The sequence below is a fragment of the Micromys minutus genome (assembly GCF_963924665.1).
Source record: "Micromys minutus genome assembly, chromosome: X".
Taxonomy (NCBI): domain Eukaryota; kingdom Metazoa; phylum Chordata; class Mammalia; order Rodentia; family Muridae; genus Micromys; species Micromys minutus.
The window spans coordinates 57,207,040-57,221,139 of record NC_137970.1 but is presented as its reverse complement, the minus strand read 5'-3'; positions in this window follow the sequence as shown (position 1 = coordinate 57,221,139).

Below are 14,100 nucleotides of genomic sequence, written 5' to 3'. Positions count from 1 at the left end.
GGTTTCCAGAAATACTTAGATATATATTTTAAATTATTTATATAAATGTTTACTAGAATAGTGTTTAATACTAAAACACTGGAAACTATTAAAATGTGCCTCACCAGTTGACATCCCAACAGGAATAGGGGAAATCTCAAAAATACCACCCCTGGATGAAGACACATATGCAATTAATGCTGCGAAGAGAGGGAGAATAATCTTCAGAGATGATTCCTTGCTGGGTTATTTAATCCCAAGTGGATGAGTGAACACACAGACTTGAAACTATAATATATATGCAAAGTACTTACCCCTCCATGTTGTAATGTCTTTGTTATATGGAGTTACTTGGCAACTTATCAAGATAGAGATGTAAACACCAACCTAGCTACAAAACCTTTGATCTGCAATTATGCCCTGCCTTCAAAGGGCAATGGTGGCACAAAGTCTGTGGGGGATAACCAACCAATTTCTGATTTGACTTAAGGTGCACTCCATGACATGGAACCATACTCAACAATGCTTTTTTGACTAAGAATCAGAAACTAGATAGTCCAGATTCCTACTACAAAAGCAAATACTATCAATATTTTTAAAAATATTGGTTAAATGACTCCTAATTATATTCTGCTACACTCATAAATCAGTGCCTTGTTTAGCCATCATCAAAGAACCTCCTTTTTTTGTAGATGGGAACAAATATATAAAACCACACTCAGACACACACACACACACACACACACACACACACACACACACAGAGGCATACACATGTACACATAGACCTTGGAACATTTAGCTCTAAACGGATATGTCCATTAAATCCCTCCATTCAAAGTTTAAGGAACTCCAAGGAAGAGAATAACAAAAGAATGTAAGAGCCAGAGAGATTGAGGATACCAAGAGAACAGATCTCTTTAAACCAACTGAGCAAAGCTCATATGAACTCACAAGGACTGAATCAGCACAAACTTAAGTTCTTAATTACTTTATTTTATTTGAAATCCTATATATTCACTCTGTATAACATGCTACCTTAGTTTTAATATTTTTGACAATTTTATACATGAATACAACATATTTAGATTATATCCACCCCATATTACCTTCTTTCATTCCCTCTCACTTTCACTGACCTTTTTTTGCCTTATATCCTTTTGTTGCCCACTGATTGTAACTAGGGTTGCTTACATATGTGTGGGTGGGAAATATTTAATGGAGCACAGTCAACTTCCCAGAAACTACACCACTGAATAAAATGACTCTTCCTCCTCTAGCAACCATTAACTTTTAATAGCTCCCAGGGATTTGTGGAGCCAAATGAACCCTTCCACCATCCATTACAAAAATGTGAAAGGCACACTCATATACAGGTTTTGTGCAATAAATCACTTACTATATTCATTCATTGGTGCAACTGATATATTGTGTCCAGAAGTTAACATCTCACATCATTTTTTCCCATCCTCCAGATCTGACTTTATTTGTACCCTTTTTTCTGTGAAGTTTTTATGACCTTGGTGATGACGGTTATGAACTGATATTCATTATGAACACACAACAGTTTTCAACAAAATACTTGCAAAATAAATACAAAAGAAATGAATCAAGATTATTCACTATTACCAAGTTGGGTTCATTACAGAGATGCAAGAAAGGTTCAACATGTGGAAATCAATAACTACAACACATCATATTAATGTACTCAAGGAAAAAATCCACTCAATCATTTTTAAAAGGTGCAAAGAAAAGGATTTTAACAAAATGTAATGTGATAAAAGTTGTGAAGAAACTATGGTTAGACAAATGATTTCTCAACACAATAAAGACTATAATAACAAGCCTGTGGCTAACATATTAAATGAGGAAATGCTCAAATTATGTCCATTATCATTAGTACCAAGACAAGAGTTTCTACGTTCTCCATTTTCCATATACTTGACATCTTGGTTAGAGTAATAAGACAAGAGAAAGAAACAAAAGTGAAATAAATGCAAAAGGAAATAATGAAATCATTGTAGATGAAGTTTATAAAATTGTCTTCATAAGGAACACTACAGATTCCAGAAACAAATATTTAGACCTGATAAACACTTTTATCTAAGTAATGGGTACAGAATTAGTCCACAAGTCTTCCTGTATATTACCAACAAAGTGCTGGGGAAAATCAAGGATGTCATATCATTCAAAGTTGCCACAAAAATATAAAATACCTTGGAATAAACCTAACTATGGAAATGAAAGGCATCTATAATGAAAACTTAAAAATAGTCAAGAAGATAATAGAAAATGAAAAAAGCCTTTATGTATTGGAAGATTCAATATTAAAAAAAATAGCTGTCCTAACACAATCTACAAATTCAATACAATCTCAGTCAAATGTCAAGATGGTTCTTGTCATAAATACCAAAAAATCTCAAAATCTATGTAGAAGCACACAAAAACTCAGATATTCAGATTAATAATATTAGTAAGAGTCATAACAATAATACTTGAAGGTATCACTACTCCAGGTTTCAAATTATATTAGGAAGGCATACTGACAAAAACAGTATTAAAATGGGCATGTAGATCACTCTAACAGAGAAGATTGAGCTATAAATTTATGCAGTTAAAATCACCTGACTTGAAAATCACAAAATTGTCAAAAACACTCAGTGGAGAGAAGGCAGGCTCTTTAATAAACAACATTAGAGAAACAAGATAGCTACATGAAAATGGATGAAACAAGATAATTATCTCTCAGCTTGTATAAACAACTGACTCCAGATAGAGCAAATACCTTAAGAGAAGACCTAAAACTCTGAAACTGTTAAGTTAAAAACAGGGACATCACTTCATGACATAAGCATAAATTTGGACTTTCTAAAGAGAATAGAAGTGTTCACTCAGGAAGTAAGGCTAATAATTGACAAATGGTGTCTTATGAAATTTTTAAAAAAGTTTTCTGTAAAGCAAAGTATGTTGTTAGTTGAGTGAGAAGGAGGCCTTGGCAAATGGCAGAACATCTTTTCCAGCTATATACACTGCTTTAAAATATGTGCACATTGCAGCATAGCTAAATTGATGCTATTAACATAAGTTTAATCTCATCCTTTTTTTTGTGCTAGGAACACATTTTGCTTCTACTCTCCTGATTCCTTTTTAGAATACAATATATTATTAAGTGATAAAGATAGTTACTTTGGCACCAATTTAACTTAAAATTCTGTCTATGCAAAAAGAAAGGAATAAAGGGATAGCTATTTAAATATAAATAGTAGTTAAATCTAGACAATATTCTAAATGGTTTTTTATTTTTATTCTATTCATTCTTGAGTAATCCTTTCAGGAACAAAATGCCTTGCATTTCCACCCAAGGTAACTTACAATTTGTTCTCTTCATCTGCTCCTTTTTTAGGGGGGATTGCTTTTATAGATTCTGGTTCATGGACCAACTCCAGTTACAGTCAAGTTGCTATTGTACTTCACAAGATTCCCAACCAAGTAAGACTGATTTGAGAAGCTATTGGTAGTTAATTGATAGCAGCTCTTACTCATCTCTCTCCCTCTCTCTCTCTCTCTCTCTCTCTCTCTCTCTCTCTCTCTCTCTCTCTCTCTCTCTCTCTCTGCACTTTCATTTCTTTAAAAAAAAAAAGCATTGACCCTTGGTAATTGGACTCACTCCAGGAGAAGACCATATCTAAAAGTACCTTACTGTCACTAATTGAATTAATAAGTGAAAAAAAAAAGAAGATGCAAAATTGAGTGAATAAAGAAGGGCGCATGGATCTAGGAGGAGTTGGGAAAGGTGATGGATATAATCAAAATATAATGTATGAAACTCTCAAAGGATCAATAAAAATTAAATTTTGAGGCTGGAGAGATGGATCGGCAATTTCAAGCACTTGTTCTTGCAGAAGACCATTTGATGACTCACAGCCACTCTCTTGAAATTTGTAGAGACTGTCACTCACAGATATACATACCAGAAAAACATACTCATAAAATAAATGTATCTTTTAAAATTATAAATTTAAAAGAAATTTGTAAGGAGAAACATTTTGTTAATTATAATCTATTTGTACATCCTATTAGACTAATAAAAATATTACAGTGAGACATTTCAAGATTTTCAGGGTCTATATATAAAATAAGCGCACAAATGTTAGCCATGTAAGATAAAAGTTTACAGCATTTAAATATAGACTTTTGTTTCTTAAACTGGACAATACTGTCACCTTGTGGCAAAGAATGGATATAGACACTTTGATTTAAGTACTCTAAAAACTGTTTTTTCCCTAACAGCTCCGAGTCCCTCAGATACAATATAATTTGGCATGTATAAGGTAGGATAAGTTACACTAAGTAAGCTTGTGTGAGAACAATTATTTGCATCCCTTTTGATTGCATTTAGTTACATAGTACTCAATTCCATCACTTTTCTACAAAAAAAAGAGGGCCAACAACTAAAATGTCTTCAAATGAGATAAATACTTATGCTTATGCTTATGATCCAATATCCAATAAACTCTCAAACTATTTTTCTATCACCAAACTGTATTTTAACCTTACCCATGAAGGTATCAAATAGAAATATCATATAAGCAAAGTACTAAGCAAAATCCATATGTCATCATGTACAAAATAAGTTGCATAAATGTTTCATTTTGTAAAACAAACAACAAAACCATTTATATGATGATAATGGACTAAACTTTCGAAACTATAAGCCAGTTCCAATTAAATGTTTTTCTTTCAAAGAGTTTTCTTGGTGTGGTGTCTCTTCTCAACAATAGGAACCATAAATAAGACAGAGGTGTGGCTTTGGTGGAGGAAGTATGACACTGAGGGTGTGCGTTAAGGTTTCAAAAGTCCATGCTAGGCCCAGTCTCTGACTCTGTCTCTAACCTGCAGATAAGATGAGAGATCTCAGGTACTGTTCTAGTGTCATTGCTTACTTGCCTACTGCCGTGCTTCCTACCATGATGGTCCTGGGCTCAACCTCTGAAACTGTAAATGAACCCCCAGTTAAATACTTCATTTTATAAGTTGTCTAGTCATGGTATCTCTTTATAACCACAGAAAAGTATGTAAGACATTGCCTGAAGTTATTATTTTTAAAGAAATGCTTGCTTTCTGCATTTAAAACCTGATTAAAGGGAAATCCTTTAAAGCATTCTAAATTTATGTGAGAAAAAATGAGATGAATTATTTACCTGGGAAAAGTTAGACAATTGGGATAGATGTCTTTGAACTAATTGGTAAAATAAGCAGAAACACTCAGGGTTATTTGTGAATAAAAGCTTTAAGAAACTTCTCAGCCTTTTTTTCTCCTTTTTCTTCTTTGATTTTGTTTAAATTAAATTTATTTATTTATTTACTTCCCAAATGCTGCTTCCCCTCCCAGTTCCTCGTTCACAGAATCCCTCATCCATGCTGAGAGGGTGGAGACACCCCCCACCCTGTCCTCCTACCCTGGTATATCAAGTCTGACAGATTTCCTTCATGTTTGCATTTATTTTAAGAAGCTTCTAAAATATTAGATTTTTATATGACTGCTAAAAATGTCCCTTAGTGCTATATGCCCTCTCCCATATTCTCTCCCTTACGTTCTTTTTATCCCCCTCCTGATTAACCCTCTTGTTCCAACCAGCCTTCTACACGTTCAATTCCTCTTCAGTGGCAGCTCCTTCTCTCCATACTAGGCACACCCAGCACACACTGCCTGAGCAGTAGTAACCCCAGCCAGGGAGCTCTGCTTCTCTAGACCTTGGTTTCTACAAATAGCCTGTTTTATTCTGTGATTAACCTCTATGATTATATGGATTTTAGTATGTCTATTCATAGGTTTCTGAGATCTCCTGGTGAATGGTAAGAAAGGCTTCCATACCACTCAAATAGTACAAGTGTGCATGTGCACTGGCACATTGCAGGACACAAGAGAAGGGGATCCTAGCAAATTAGTGAGCCTTAGATTGGGTCTCAGACAGAGTAGTGACTGCTTCTTCTGCCTTTACAGAAGACCCCTTGGGTGCTGAGAGTCTGGCACTGCCCCATAACAGTGGAATGGTTTTCTTCCCCAGAACTCATGTCAATTCCCCATTGGTCCAGAGATTTTATAAAAAAACTAGGTTCCCACCCGGCGGCACACAGAAAGCACACCCCTGCCCTGCCTGATCTAGGGACCAGCATTGGGATCATTGTTCCCAGCCAGCGGCTTTGGGGCTCAGAACAAGGCTGGGCCCATCTGCCACCTAGACAAGCAGTTCGCAAAGGTTAAGGCCTGGTGAGTAGGAGATCTGAGCAGCCAGGAGGCAGAGAGATTTCTGTCCAGTGCACACAGAAAGCACACCCCTGCCCTGCCTGATCCAGGGACCAGGAACCCAGCATTGGGACCTCTGTTTCCTCCCAGCAGATTTGGGGCACAGAACAGGGCTCAGACCATCCGCCACCTGGACCAGTGGAAATCCAGGGACACAGAGCAGGTACAAGAGAAAGGCAAGAACATATCACTGACAACAAGATGGCAGGAGGAAAGCGAAAGAGAATATCCCAAGAAAACCAAGACAACCTGGCAACACCAGTACCCAGCTCTCCCATCACAGCAAACATTGGAATGCCAAACACTCCAGAAAAAGAAGACGCAGACCTAAAATCATACCTCAAGACGATGATAGAGATCCTTAAACAAGAACAGGAGGAAAAGCAAAAAAAAAAAAAAAAAAAAAATCAGAAGCTTTTAAAGAGGAAACAAGAAAATCACTCAAAGAACTCAAAGAACTAGAGGAAAACAGAACCAAAGAGATGAAGGAATGGAAGAAGAATTTTAAAAAGGAAATTGACACAATAAAGAAAACACTAAAAGAGATAACCCTAGAGGTAGAACACCTAAAAAAGAAATCAGGAGTCACAGAAGCAAGCATTTCCAATAGACTACAAGAGATGGAAGAGAGAATCTCGGGGGCCGAAGACAACATTGTAAACATAGAAAAAACAGCAAGAGAAGATGCAAAAACCAAAAAGCTCCTAACCCAAAATGACCAGGAGATCCAGGACACAATGAGAAGACCAAACCTAAGGATAATAGAAATAGAAGAGGGAGAAGAATATCAATTAAGAGGCACAGTAAATATCTCCAACAAAATTGTAGAAAAAAACTTCCCTACCCTTAAGAATGAGATGAGCATAAAAGAAGCCTTCAGAACTCCAAATAGGTTGGAGCAGAAAAGAAATACCTCCCGACACATAATAGTAAAAACACAAAGTGCCCAAAGCATAGAAAGAATACTAAAAGCAGTAAGGGAAAAAGGTCAGGTAACATATAAAGGCAGACCAATCAGAATCACACCCGATTTCTCAACAGAGACTATGTAAGCTAGAAGAGCCTGGACAGACATCATGCACTCCTTAAGAGAGCACAAGTGCCAGCCCAAGCTGCTATACCCAGAAAAACTATCAATCACCATCGATGGAGAGACAAAGATATTTCAAGACAAATCAAAATTTACACAATATCTGACCACAAACCCAGCACTACAACGAATTATAGGCGGAAAACCCAATACAATGAGGGGAACTACATCCTAGTAAAAACAAGAAAACTCCTAAGCAAGAAAACCAAAAGAAGAAAGAGACACAGACACAACTCAACCTACAAAAGCAATAATAGCAGGAAGCAGAACCACTATTCCTTGATATCTATTAACATAAATGGTCTCAACTCCCAAATAAAGAGACATAGGCTATCAGACTGGACACATAAACAAAATCATGCAATTGCTGCATACAGGAAACTCGTCTCAGAGACAAAGACAGACCCTATCTCAGAGTAAAAGGTTCGGAAAAACCTTCCAAGCAAACAGCCCCAAGAAGCTAGCTGGAGTGGCTATTCTAATATCAAATAAAGTAAATTTCCAACCAAAAGTTATCAAAAAAGATAAAGAAGGACACTTATTACTCATTACAGGGGAAATCTGTCAAGAGGAACTCTCAATCCTTAACATATATGCTCCAAATACAAAAAACACCCACATTCATAAAAGAAACCCTACTAAAGCTCAAAAAATACATTTTACCACACACAATAATAGTGGGAGACTTTAATACCCCACTCTCACCAATGGACAGATCATGGAAACAGAACAAAAACATGGAAACTGAACAAGGACACTGTAAAACTTGCAGAGACTATGAACAAACTGGAATTAATAGATATCTACAGAACATATCATCCTAAAGTAGAAGAATACACCTTCTTCTCAGCACCCCATGGCACCCTCTCGAAAATTGACCACATAATTGGACACAGAACAAGCCTCAATTGAAATAAGAAGATTGAAATACTCCCATGCATCCTCTCAGATCACCATGTTCTAAGGCTGGTCTTTAACAAAAACAAAGACAACAAAAATCCCACATACATATGGAAAATAAACAACACTCTGTTAAACGATAGCAGGGTCAAAGAAGAAATAAAGAAAGAAATTAAGGATTTTCTAGAATTCAATGAAAATGAAAACACAACATACCCAAGCCTATGGGATGCAATGAAAGCAGTACTGAGAGGAAAACTCATAGCCCTGCGTGCTTCTAAAAAGAAACTGGAGAGAGCATACATCAGCAACTTGAGAACACAGCTAAAAGCTGTAGAACAAAAGGAAGCAGATACACCCAAGAGGAGTATACAGCAAGAAATAATCAAAATTAGGGCAGAAATAGACGAAATAGAAACATAAAGAACCATCGAAAGAATCAACAAAACAAAGAGCTGGTTCTTTGAGAAAATCAACAAGATTGATAAACCCCTAGCCAGACTAACTAGAGGGCAAAGAGAGAGTATACAAATTAAGAAAATCAGAAAGGAAAGTGGAAATTCAAGAAATCATCAGATTCTACTACAAAAGCCTATACTCCACAAAGTTGGAAAATCTGGAGGAAATGGATGAATTCCTAGACAAATACAAGATCCTAAAGTTAAACCAGACCAGGGAAACCATCTAAATAATTCCATAACACCTAAAGAAATAGAAGAAGTCATCAAAAGCCTCCCAACCAAAAAAAGCCCAGGACCAGACAGGTTCAGTGCAGAATTTTATCAGACATTTATTGCGGACATAAAACCAATACTCTCCAAAGTATTTTAACAAGATAGAATCAGGTGGAATACTACCTAACTCATTTTTTGAGGCTACAATAACCCTCGTTCCTAAACTACACAAAGACCCTACAAGGAAAGAGAACTTCAGACCAATCTCACTATGAACATTGACGCAAAAATGCTCAACAAAATCCTTGCAAACCAAATCCAAGAACACATCAAATGGATCATTCACCATGACCATGTAGGGATGGTTTAATATAAGGAAATCCATCAATGTAATACAAGGTCCATACCTAAACATAATAAAAGGAATATACAGCAAACAACAGCCAACATCAAACTTAATGGTGGGAAACTTGAAGCAATCCCACTAAAATCAGGGACTTGACAAGGCTGCCCACTCTCCCCCTACCTCTTCCACGTAGTACTGGAAGTCCTGGCTGGAGCAATTAGACAGCAAAAGGAGATCAAAGGGATACAAATTGGAAAGGAAGAGGTAAAAACACTCTTTGCAGATGACATGATAGTGTACTTAAGTGACCCCACAAATTCCACCAGAGAACTCCTACAGCTGATAAACAAGTTCAGCAAAGTGGCTGGATACAAAATTAACTCAAACAAATCAGTAGCCTTCCTATATTCAAAGGACAAACATGTGGAGAAAGAAATTAGGGAAAAGATACCCTTCACAATAGGCAAAAAAACTACGAAATACCTTGGTGTGTCTGTAACTAAGCAAGTGAAGGACCTGTATGACAAGAACCTCAAACCTCTAAAGATGGAACTCGAGGAAGATCTCAGAAAATAAAAAGATCCTCCCTGCTCATGGATTGGAAGGATCAACATTTTAAAAATGGCCATCCTACCAAAAGCAATCTACAGATTCAATGCAATTCCCATCAAAATTCCAACCCAGTTCTTCATTAAGTTAGAAAGATCAATGTGCAATTTCATCTGGAATAACAAAAGACCTAGAATAGTGAAATCCATCCTCAACAACAAAAAAACATCTGTGGGAATCACTATCCCTGACCTCAAGCTATATTACAAGGCAATTGTGCTGAAAACTGTATGGTACTGGTACCGAAATAGGCATGTGGATCAATGGAATAGAATAGAAGATCCAGAAATGAGCCCTCACGTATATGGTGACCTGAATTTTGACAAAGGAGCAGTAAACATTCAATGGAAAAAGAAAAGCCTATTCAATAAATGGTGCTGGTCCAACTGGCACGCAGCATGCAAAAGAATGAAAATAGACCCTTTCTTATCTCCTGTACAAAGCTCAAGTGCAAGTGGATTAAAGATCTCCACATTAAACCAGATATACTGAAACTATTAGATGAAAAAAATATGGAAAACCTTAGAACACATAAAGAAACACAGGAGAAAATTTTCTGAAGAAAACACCAATGGCTCAAGCTCTAAGTTCAAAGATTAACAAATGGGACTTAATGAGATTGCAAAGTTTCTGTAAGGCTAAAGACATTGTCAAGAAAACAAAACAGCAGCCAACTCCACATCAGATAGAGCTTAATATCCAAGGTATATAAAGAACTCAAAAAGCTAGACACCAGAGAATCAAACAACCCTATTAAAAAATGGGGTACAGATCTAAACAAAACGTTCTCAATTGAGGAATATCGAATGGCTGAGAAACATCTAAGGCAGTGCTCCACATCCTTAACCATCAGGGAAATGCAAATCAAAACAACCCTGTGATTCCACCTCACACCAGTCAGATTGGCCAAGATCCAAATCTCAGATGACAGCAGATGCTGGCGAGGTTGTGGAGAAAGAGGAACATTTCTCCACTGTTGGTGGGGTTGTAAACTGATACAACCACTCTGGAAATCAGTCTGGCGATTCCTCATAAAATTGTACATAGTACTACCTGAAGATCCAGCTATTCCACTTCTGGGCATATACCCCAGAAACACTCCAATATACAACAAAGATACATGCACCACAATGTTCATAGCAGCTCTATTTATAATAGCCAGAAGCTGGAAAGAACCCAGATGTCCTTCAGTAGATGAATGGATACAAAAATTGTGGTACATTTACACAGTGATGTACTACTCAGCCATCAGAAATAATGACTTAACCAAATTCTTAAGAAAATGGTTGCATCTAGAGAATATCATCCTGAGTGAGATAACCCAGTCACAAAAGAACAGACATAATATGCAAACCTATAAAAAAAGAAAAAAAAAGCCAAGCACTGACACAATTGTATTTGTATACATTTATGCAAAAATGTTTAAATTTTTTTCTTTTATCTTTGTTTTTTAAAATAAAGTTAATAAAAATACTAGCTGCTGTTCAATACAGTAGGTCTGTACCTTGGTGCTAGTCTCTGGAGTCTATTTCCCAGGTCAGTGACCCCACCTTCTTCATCCCTCTCTGGACCCTGGTTTCCATATGTACTGAAGGCTTAAAAGCTGACTTCCATGTATAAGAGATTAACTGCCATATTTGTCCTCCTTGGTCTGGGTTTCTTCACTCAGGATGAATATATATAACACCAGTTTACAGACAAATGTGATATTTTTAACACATGAATATTTCATTATGTGAATGCATTACATTTTCCTTGTCCATTCATTTGTTATTGGGCATATAAGATATTTGCAATTTCTGTCTATTATGAAGAAAGCAACAGCAAGCAAAGATGAGCAACTGCTTGTGTAGTAGGAAATAAAAGTCCTTTGAGTTCATGCCTAAGTGTCATACAACTGGATAATGAGATAGATCTATTTTCAGCTTCCTAGTGAAGTGCTACATTTGTATAGTAGCTGTGCAAATTTTTATTCTCAACTGAAATGAATGAGTGTATCCCTTGACCCACATCCTTGCCAGGATGAGTTGCCATTTGCTTTATTTATTGGTATAAGACAAAAATCTCAAACTAGATTTGATTTGCATTTCCTTAATTGTTAAGTATGTTGAACATTTTGTTAAATTCTTCACAGCCAGTTGTGTTTCCTTTCTTGAGAATTCAGCTTAGATCTGTAACCAATTCTTTTTTACTATTACTATTTTCTTTCTTTTTTTTCTCCCTCCCTCTCTCCCTCCCTTCCTCCTTCCCTCACCCCTCTCTCTCACAGACACACAAACTCAAGATTTTATTTCCCTTCCATTCCGCCCTCCAACTGTTCCACATTCCATCCCTCCTTGACATCCCCTTGTCTCCATGAGGATGTCCACACCCCACCCACCCCACCAAACCTCTAAATTCCCTGGGGCCTCCAGTCTCTTGAGTGTTAGATACATCTTCTTTTACTGAACCCAGACCCAGCAGTCCTTGGCCTCTCTATATGTGTTAGGGGCCTCATATCACCTGGTATATGCTCATATCAACTGGTGTCTGAGCGATCTCAGGGGTCCAGGTTTAATGGAGACTGCTGGTCCTTCCTATAGTGTTGTCCTCCTCCTAGGCTTCCTCCAGCTTTTCCCTAATTCAACCACAGGGGTCAGCAGCTTCTGTCCACTGGTTGGGTGTAAATATCTACATCTGAATCTTTCAGCTGCTTGTTGGGTCTTTCTGTGGGCTGACATGATAGTTCTTTTTTTGTGAGTGCTCCATAGCATCAGTAATAGTGTCAGGCCTTGGGGCCTCCCCTTGAGCTGGATTAAACTTTGGGTCTGTCCCTGGACCTCCTCTCCCCCATGCTCATCTCTATTTCCACCCCTGCAGTTCTTTCAGGCAGGAACAATTATGAATCAGATTTTTGACTGTGAGATAGCAACCCTATCCCTCACTTGATGCCCTGCCTTTCTACTGAAGGTGGGCTCTACAAGTTCCCTCCCCCCATTGTAGGGTGTTTCATCTAGGGTCCCTCCCTATGAGTCTTAAAAGTCTCTTACCTCCTAGGTCTCTGGTACATTCTAGAGAGCCCTCTCAAGCCCCTACTCCCTAAGGTTGCCTAACCAATTCTTAAATGGAGCAATTTGTTTTGTTGATGTTCAGGTTTTTTATTTTCTTGATTTTTAGTCCTTTATATGTTTATATGCTATCCCTCTCTCGGTTCTGTAGTTGACAAAACTGCTTTGGGCAATTGATGGTGTCCTTTGGTATACTGTAGCTTTTCAGTTCCAGGAGGTTACTGCTATTAATTGATATTCCTTAGGGCCTGTGCTATTGGTATCCTGTTCAGAAAGTTTATTCCTGTGCTAATGAGTTAAAGGCTATCCCCCACTTTCTATTTTATAAGTTCAGGGTATCTGGTATTATGTTCAGGACCTTGATATATTTAAAGTTGAGTGTTGTGCAGGGTGATAGGTATGGCTCTATGTGGATTATTCTATATGCAGTCATCTAGTTTGATCAGCGCAATTTGTTGAAGATCCTGCCTTTATTTCCAGTCTGTAATTTTGGCTTCCTTATCAAAAAAACAGGTGTCCATAGGTATTTAGACTTATATCTGGGTCTGCAATTGCATTCCATTGATCAGTATATCTGTTTTTATGCCAGTACCATTCTGCTTTTATTGCTATATCTCTGTGCTACAATTAGAGATTGGAGATTGTTGAGGAATTTTAATCCAGAAACATTACTACTCTGGCTAATATACAGACATGCACCCTTAATCTCAAACAGTGTAAGTAAAGTTAGTTTGTAGAAGGAATCAGCCATGATTTAAAGTAACTTCACAGCAGTAGACAAAGTGATGATTCAGACAAAAAATTTAACAGAATAAGTCAGAAATAGGATATGCCCAACTCTCATGAGACTAACAAGAAAGAGAGTCAGAATGGGTAAGATCAAAAACTCAGGTGACAACAGATGCTGGTGAGGATGTGGAGAAAGAGGAACACTCCCCCATTGTTGGTGGGGTTGCAAGCTGCTACAGCCACTCTGGAAATCAGTTTGTCAGTTCCTCAGAAAATTGGACATAGTACTACCTGAGGACACAGCTGTACCACTCCTGGGCATATACCCCAAATATCCTACAATATATAACAAGGACACATGTTCCACCATGTTCATAGCAGCCTTATTTATAATATCCAGAAGCTGGAATGAACCCAGA